Source organism: Carassius auratus, chromosome 37 (genome assembly GCF_003368295.1).
Source record: "Carassius auratus strain Wakin chromosome 37, ASM336829v1, whole genome shotgun sequence".
In the NCBI taxonomy this organism is placed as follows: Eukaryota; Metazoa; Chordata; class Actinopteri; order Cypriniformes; family Cyprinidae; genus Carassius; species Carassius auratus.
Window position 1 is genome coordinate 10,215,196 of NC_039279.1, and position 8,810 is coordinate 10,224,005.

Here is an 8,810-nt window from a genome sequence, read left to right on the forward strand (position 1 = left end):
AAGGCTTCTGCTAATTGAGCGCACTCCCCTCATTCGCCATCTCTGAAAACATCATTCAGCTCTGCAGTCTGTGTCACCAGTGAATCAACACAAGGGCCCTCTCCGTTAAACCGTGCACCCATGGTAACCCCAAAAAGCATGACGGAGATGACCGCTACATTCTGGAGGGTGTGGCAACTGACGAAGCGCCTACGTTGTGACTGAAGTGGTGCATACATGAGCTTTTCAAGCTCAAGTACGTGAACAGAACAGGATAGGGAACTGAAAGAGCGAGTGACATGTCTTTATTGTTACCCTCCATCTTGACACAGCACACTCAGCCTAATCACACATAATTGGATGGGAGGAGTTGAGGGCTGCAGCCTTTGTGTGCAAAGGGCATGTGGTCAAGTTAATGGGGGCCTCACTTTGAGTAGATAGAGATCGCTCGGTGCTTTCCCTCTTTCCCTGCTTTTCTTGTTTTACCTGTTTGTTTGTTTTCGCACGCGTTCAGGTATGAAAGATTAGACTCGTTCCCTCCGCATTCTCCTGCTCGTTTTTTTTTACCAGTCACTTTTCCCCGTTCACTTCATCCTCGCCTTATTTCCCCTCAATTGTGCTGCAACTGAACAGAGATAAGGGCGTTTCAATAGTGGGATAATGCAGACCTGTAATGCTTTCATTCTGCCACCGCTTAGCGTATATCTAACTAGAGGAGTATAAACACGACGGTAATGCTGTCAGGCCGTGTTATTTTCTTTGTCTTATTTTCCTCCGTCTGAGGTTTAATTCAAATGCCAGAATGGAGCTTGTCACACGGCAGCATCCTCTTGTTCCGCTCGCTTTTCCTTTTCTTTCGTCGCTCCATTCATCGGAGGGAGGGAAAAGAAAATGTCAGTCTCTCCGCACTGTCCTCCGGCGCTTGTCATCTTAACAGCATCGGAGTGACATCTGCCCCCGCCAGGAGAGTTCCCCGAGTGACAAGCACCCATCACGGTGCTGGCGCCTGATTGGATAATGAACTGTAAAATTCCCCGTCAGTCAATCAGTCCAACTTTATTATTGTATGCGTGACACCTTCCACAATTGGATTGTCAGTGATTGTGTTATGATTTACACAAAGGCACTTGATTTCAGATTCCTTAAACAGTGAAGTGAAGGGGAGAACGGAGGGCCAGAGATGTGCATTTTAACTACTTCCTGTGTGAAAGTACTCATTACCAAGCAGCCCTCTTACCAAGTTATGGGTCATATCTTGGGCTCTGTCCTTGGGGTTTCAGACCCATGCTGCTCCCAACAATCCGAGCCACCTTAAAGGAGATCATGTTATACAATGTCCCTCTCTCCCTCTGTCCCTCACTGCAACAATGCCCTAACTGAGCTTTTCAGTCTGACCAAACACAGCACAAAAGCAAAGCGGAAATTGGGGTAACTTTTGGGGGGCTTAGAGGACCACTCAATAGAGACAGGGGCCTCTTGGGTCAGAATGGTGGTTAATTTGGAAGCAGGAAGTCATTGTCCAAATGGTAAAAAGAGTTGGGTTGGAGACGAGGCTAAAGGCTGGAGTAGGCATTTCTTAATATCTTAAGGAGATGGCTTCTTTTTTGTCTTTGTTTGTATTCTGGGTGTATCAGAATGCTGTTGTCTTTCTTGTGAGCTGTGGTTTGCTTTGTATTAGTTACTTCCTCTGACCACACATGAACCTGTTGTCCTCTAGTCTGCTTTTTTTTTTTCTTTGTTCTTTTTTTTTTTGCTTGACACATTTTCTTTCCATTGCTCATTTTACTTAAGACTTATTTTTTTTACACAACGGAAACATGACGTATTGTTAAGACCTTCAAGCACGCGGCCGTGCCATTTGCGTATTACTCATGCGTACCTCATACCTCCTTTGTGCCCCTTGTTTTTGTCACCCTTTTGTTTGAGCGGGCCAAATATTTAGCAGCACCTCGGTGTGGCTAAATTGGGGCAGATGAGTCCAGAGTGGGCTTGAGGGTTGGTGGTGGTAAACAGTGAAGCTTCAGTGTTTGCCTGGCAGGGGAGAGAGGTGCTCTTGTGTTAAGTGGCCCATTGCAGCAAGGGGCCAGCGCGCTGCAGGAGAATTCCCTTAAATGTAGCTCTCCACCGACAGTTATTGTTGAGCCCGTCTTTCTCAGGGTCCCAAAATCAGCTTTCTCCCTTTCTCTCCGGCTCTCTCTTTTTCCCTTTTCTCCCCCCAGCTCATAACCGCCCATGTGAAGTGGATCATTACCAATGGCCTTCCCTCTCTATGCGCTGGCCCCTTCGGATTTCCACCACTCCAGATCTGTAACAGGAGGTCTGCTAGAAAAAGAGAGGTGGAGCCGTGAAAGGAAAACATGGCACAGAAAGGTCCTGTCAGCACTTCCTCCAGCAAATTAGCAGTGCTCAGAGGGGAGAAGTACAACTTCATTCACCCTGCGATTGTGTGAAACGTCCCACGCCTCTCCTCCCTCACCCGGGCACAGCTCTGCAGATGACATACCAGAGTTACTTGCCCTAATTAAGGAGAGAACAGACTGAAGCTGTTTAGAAGAGCACTGTCATGTCAACAGAGTCTAGCATGAAGCTTTATGCAGTGTTTCTGGTAAAGTAAATAAAAAAAAATTTAGCAGCCATTTCTCCAGTCGTGTGATCTTTCAGAAAACATTGTAATATGCCGATCTGGTGACCAAGAAACAAAATCTTTCTTACTATTATCAATGTTGAAGTTGTGCTGCTTAATACTGTTGTGGAAACAGTGATGAATGAAACATTCATTTTTGTTTTGTGAGCTGGTACCAAATGATTCATTGAAAATGTATTAGTCCATTTTTACTTTTGTTACCATGAACTGTCATAGCAAAGAGCTGCATGAAGATTCTTTAAAGATTTTCCTTTTATGTTCTACAGAAAGGAATAACAGCATTGGATTTGGATCAACATTAGGGTGACAAAAATTTTCATTTTTGGGTGGGCTAATTGAGTCAGTAGTAGCCATTAAGGTAAATCTGTCTTTTGAGACACAGTATCTGGCCTTCAGTGCATTCACTGAGGTTTTTCTAGTTCATGCTAATTAGCCACTCATTGTATAGTAATCCATTATTCACAAACTCCTCTGCCTCCTTATTGTTTAACACTCCCACCGCAAACCATTGGACCTTGTCAATCTCTCGCGTTCCGCTGGAAAAAGCCTATTTAATAATGGAGATATCCTTCAGCCTGTTCAGATTTGCTCAGAGTGGCTGCTTGATAATGAAGGGATGTTTATATGCCTACCTTTTATTACTAAGGCAAGCAATAGCATCTTACAGCAGATACTTGGTGAAGGGGAGCAGGGTTTACCTCCACCGTGACACCGTTACATGCTGAATTAAAGAGCTACATGTAAAACCAGGCTTATCCTGTGGCAGGTTAGGACTTTACATTCACCAGAAAATGGGATTTCATGCCAGATTAAGAAACAATGGCTGATGAGTTTCCGATGTGTGTATTTGTGTTCCTTTAAGAGGGGAGAATGAAAATCAGAGATAGTGGCAAATTTTAAGCCTTGAATTCAGCAAAATCGCATATTAATGCAGTGATTTTCAATTTTCTTATTTCCATGGACCCCCAAATATCCATGTGAAAGAAACCCCCCGCCCCTATAAAATACATCTTTTAAAGGTTTTTGAATCAAGACCAAGTTTAAACTGTCCGAAATAATGTTGAGTTTAAAATTTTATTTACTAAAAGCTATTTTTTTCTAATCGTATTTATAAATAATTTTAATTATTGTTTCCTTTTTTTTTTTATAAAATTTTGTTATTTATTATTTGTTTGTTTGTTTACTAATTTATCTACTTATTTTAACCTAATTATTTAATTTACCTTTGTTTTAATCTAATAATTATGATCATAATAATCTATAATTCTGTATGTGTGTGTATATACATTTTGATAATTTACTTTAATCAAATATTTTGTTATTTACTTATTTTAATAAAATAATTTGTTTGTTTATTTGTTTTAAACGGTTTACTTATTAATGGAATTATCAATTATTTATTTATTTATTTCATAAACATTTCCATGGACCACCTAAAACTCCCTTGCAACCCCTGGAGGTCCCCAGACCACAGTAAAAATTAATAATTAATAATTAATAATAAAAAAAGTAATAATTCAATGTGTCACTAGCAATTTCTTTGTAATTATTTGTGAAATGTATTAACAAGCGTACATTAATATACATTGTAATATATATATATATATATATATATATATATATATATATTACAATGTACATTAATATACATTGTAATATATATATATATATATATATATATATATATATATATATATATATATATATATATATATATATATATATATATTACAATGTATATTAATGTACGCTTGTTAATACATTTCACAAATAATTACAAAGAAATTGCTAGTGACACATTGAATTAAATGCTACATTTTGAAGTAGAAAGACTGAAACAGTATCAATTTGTAAAACATATTCTGATAATTGTTAACCGGACAATTTCAGGACTGCACTCACATAACGATTGTAACACAAAACATTGGTGTGCTGATCCACACTTCAGGCAAGCTGCTGGAGTATCTTATCTTTTAATGCCTTTGCCTGATCTTCCAATTAGCTATGCCACCTAATAGGCTAGTTTTGGGGTCTACGCTTGGGTGGGAAAAACTGGGGGTTGGATTCTGCTGTGGTTGGTGGAAGCTGTGTTGTAAATGAGTCTGGACAGATCTGGGGGATGGGTTTTGGGGGTCAGGGTTTCGTGATAGTTCTGCTTGAGAGGCTGTCTGAGGGGTTTTTTTTGTGTGTGTGCTCAGGGCAGGCGATGGGCTGTTTCCAGGTCGCCCCGTCTTAGGGCTGGCCGATAACAGAGCATCAGCCCTTGAATCCCCATTCTGCCTGTGTATTAACACTGCTTATCTGCACTCCGATAGAGCTGTGCGCCATTTGCCTTTCGGAGGAATTAGCTTGTCTTCCCTGGCTAACCAGGCAGTGGTGATTAACCTTTCCACTGTTCAATATCCTTTCTGCTGTCTCCCTGTTCAGATTAGACTCGACATCATTACTGTAGGTATGACTCCAGAAATGAGCTGCTGCTAGTTCAGAAGAAAAAAAAAAAAAAAAACAAGGCTTAGGAGAACATTTGTGTGTGTCTGTGTGTGTGGAGAGAGTCTAACCAAACGTTTTATTTCTCTAAGGCACATTGCTCAAGTAAACACACACAATTTTTAGTGCAGCTGAGTCTATAAATATTCAGCATCCCTGAGCACATATTTCACCTCAGCGGAATAAGTAATGAAACGGACACAATTTGTCAATTTGACCCAACTGTCAATCACTTTTTCTCCATTAGTCAGTAATCCATTAACCAGGCCTCCCTCCCTGCAAGTGATTATTTGCTATTATTCGACAAATATCATAATACGCTTTTCACACACACCCGGAGGCACATCCACAAATCAATTATTTCCTCACAAAGACTTGAAAGTACTTAGCAAGATGCCTGACGGAAAAGCTGCGGGTTATATCAAATTGAACCTCTCATTTGTTTCTCTCGCGCACACACACACAATCTCACAGCACAATTAGCCAGCGCCTGCCGCGTTCGTTTGGCCCACTTTAATTGTGCCTGGCATATCTACGTTACTACAGAATAAACCGGCATACAAATACCATTGTTGAGGGTTTTAGGAGAATCAGTCAAATGTAGGCAGGGAGTAGACCGAGCAGGTTCACTCAGTCTGCTGTTGGCAGGAGATAAAGACCTAGAGTGAAATTCACCATGAGCAGATGCTCCCATTATTAGCAGCATACAAACAAAACGACAAAACACGATGCTGAATTTTTACATGTGCAGCTAATTGGTAATATCATATCATTATTGTCTCTCATTGGGAGGTGCAGGAATTACCTTTGTGTGGCTGAAAGTGACATCTCACTTCACTATTCATAATAGATAAACACTTCTGCATAACTGCTTTTTGAGCAAAGGTATTTAGCTGTACACTGGGAGTATAAAAGAAGCGTGTTCGTAACAACTTCTGCATTGACTATTCATTTAAGTCAGCTAATCTTAGAGAAAATTTTTATTCTCTGCTCAGAAGATATTAAAAAAAAATTTATTTCAGCTGTTTTGTCCACATTTCAATAATGTTAAAACTGTTTAGATTAACACCCCCACACCTAACCACTGACACTACTCTTCAGCACAATGTAACAACAAAAACGGAAAAATAAAATGAAGTCTTTTAATGTCATACATGTCCCAAAAAAAAAAAAAAACCTTAAAATGAAACGAGTCCTAAGTTTCAAATTTATCGAGACAATTTTTTTTTTTTTTTTTTTAGATCTTTAAGAATCTAATATAAATTCAGTTTCAGATATGTAAAATGTTGTGTAATGATCTACTATTTCTATTAATTCAACATAACTCAATAAATGATGTAAATAAGTAAATATTTCCAATATAATGTCTGCAGCCTTGTTTAATTAAATAAATACGTTCATATTTTAACTTGCAATCATGCATTCAAAAAGTACAGTCAAAGTCACTGTAGTCTGATTTAGTTTTAGACTAAAAATGGCTTCATGGCTCAAATAATTACAAAATATTTTTACAGAATATTTCATCAATGTACATTTACAAAAAAAATAAAAAATACTAGTTTCACATTTCTGCATTTCTTTTAAAATGCTTTACTTTAACATGCCTTTAATGTAAACGAATGCTGTCCTTGGTCCCATCTATTTTGAAATAAGTTAGTTATACGTTTTTAAAAATTACAAGAAGATAATAAAATATTGGTGTTACGTGGAAACTTGATCTTGACTTCCAGGAAAATTCTCCTTTCCCCAACATCCTTCACCTCAGCTTCTCTCTGCAAATGAAACTTTTATGTGAATGTGTCAAAGCTCGCAGGATACCTGACTATTTATATACAGCTTCAGTTGCACTGCAGATCCAGGAGAGACCAGCCCTGAGTTCATTGCTGGAGAAATCTTTTGTTGATGTCTAGAAAAAAATAGACCACTGATGAGAAGAAAAACATAATGAAATTTCACAATTACAGTTTCAACCAAATTTTCTAAATTGCACCTTCCTGAGAGTTATTTGGGAGGTTCATAGTCTTTTTTCTCCCCCTTTCAGGCTACTTGCCCTGATCAATGTCGCTGAAGAACATAGAAACTCCATTCAAGACTACAGGAGCTCAAAAGATCACTTGCTAATGCAATCTGATTAATATTGCACATAATCTATGTGTTTTTCAGGGCTGTTGCATGCTGTAATGCAATGTTATCAGCTGCTACACCATGATACTGAGGGAGAGATTTTATGCACCCCTCCTGAGATACAGAAGCATGAAAAGTAGGCCTATGTCACCAACAAAACATCTTTGTTGCATAGAGATCAGATACTCTTTATAAGATACTCCCCTGTGGCTTTCTCACATCGAAATCCATCGACATATTTTTTTTATTTTGAATTGTTTTTGGACTGTTTTTATTTCTAAATGGTGCTTGATCTTTGCAAACTTCTCCCCTGATTCAGACATGGCTTTGCTGGTTGAAAAAGTAATATTATAGATGCAGACTCGTATTTTACAGAAAAGCAGCAGTTTGATGTTAAAAACCTCAATTCATTACAAAACACAAACTGAGACGTGGATTATTGTGATGTTTTTTATCAGCTGTTCGAACTCTCATTCTCAAGGCACCCATTCACTGCAGAGGTTCCTTTGGTGAGCAAGTGATGTAATGCTAAATTTCTCTGAATATGTTCCAATAAAGAAACAAACTCATCCTGGTTTGCCTAAAGGTGCAAATTTACATTTTTTGGGGGTGAACTACAATCTTTAACAGACAAAGATTTATTTCTAGTGTTTAATCTTTCATGATTTGTCTGCAAACATAATGAGGTACGGCCTGCATTTACTCCCGGGTAAATGAACGGTGTTTAGGCGAAGGACTTGCTGACTTCTGTGTTCTTGTATGGCCCTTGTGTGCTGACAAGATGTGTGTCTCAAGTATCTGTGACAAACTAATTTTGGCTGTCTGTCACAAAGCATGATGGGACCGAAGTCTGGGAAGTTATTCTTGCTCCATCTGTGGAGGATTTTCTCAAGGGCTCTTAGGGTTCTTAGCCAGGACAAAAGAGCCCAAGAAACATATGCACAGACTCACAAAAGAAAGCCAGTGAGTTGCATCATTCACCTTCATCCCATGCTCAGAGAATGAGCGCTTGAGGAAATCATACAACTCCAGAAAAGTTTGTGTCTCGGGATAGCCAATAATGCACTTAGGGCACTTTACTTGATTCTGTGACCTTCTATGTCCTTTAGCAAGAGGGCACCTGCAGGCAAGAGCTCCAGGCCACCCCTCTAACAGGACAGATAACACTGTGGTCAATGAGAGCATCATTAACATTACTAAAGGAGCCTCATTCAGGACTAATTGATTCAGGGGCTTATTTGCCTCAGCTGCAGGGCATTGACTGCTGATATGTTTACGCTTGCTGGCTAAGAACAGGTCTCATGTTGAAAGAGACTAAACACAAATAGTAACGTGTGTATTGTGTATGGTTGGGATTCTAGATTTTTTATATAAAATGTAAAAACCTGAAATGATGTTTGTTTCCAGGAACAGTTCTTGCTCATGTATTCTTCCACCAAAACTGACCAAATAGACTACCATGCTAAAGTTCTCTAACAGAATTCCCTGTAGAATTCAACAGGGACGCAATGCTGCTATACCGTAATCACAGCACTAAACTGGTTACTTGCATTTCTTTGTAATTGTTTGTGAGGAA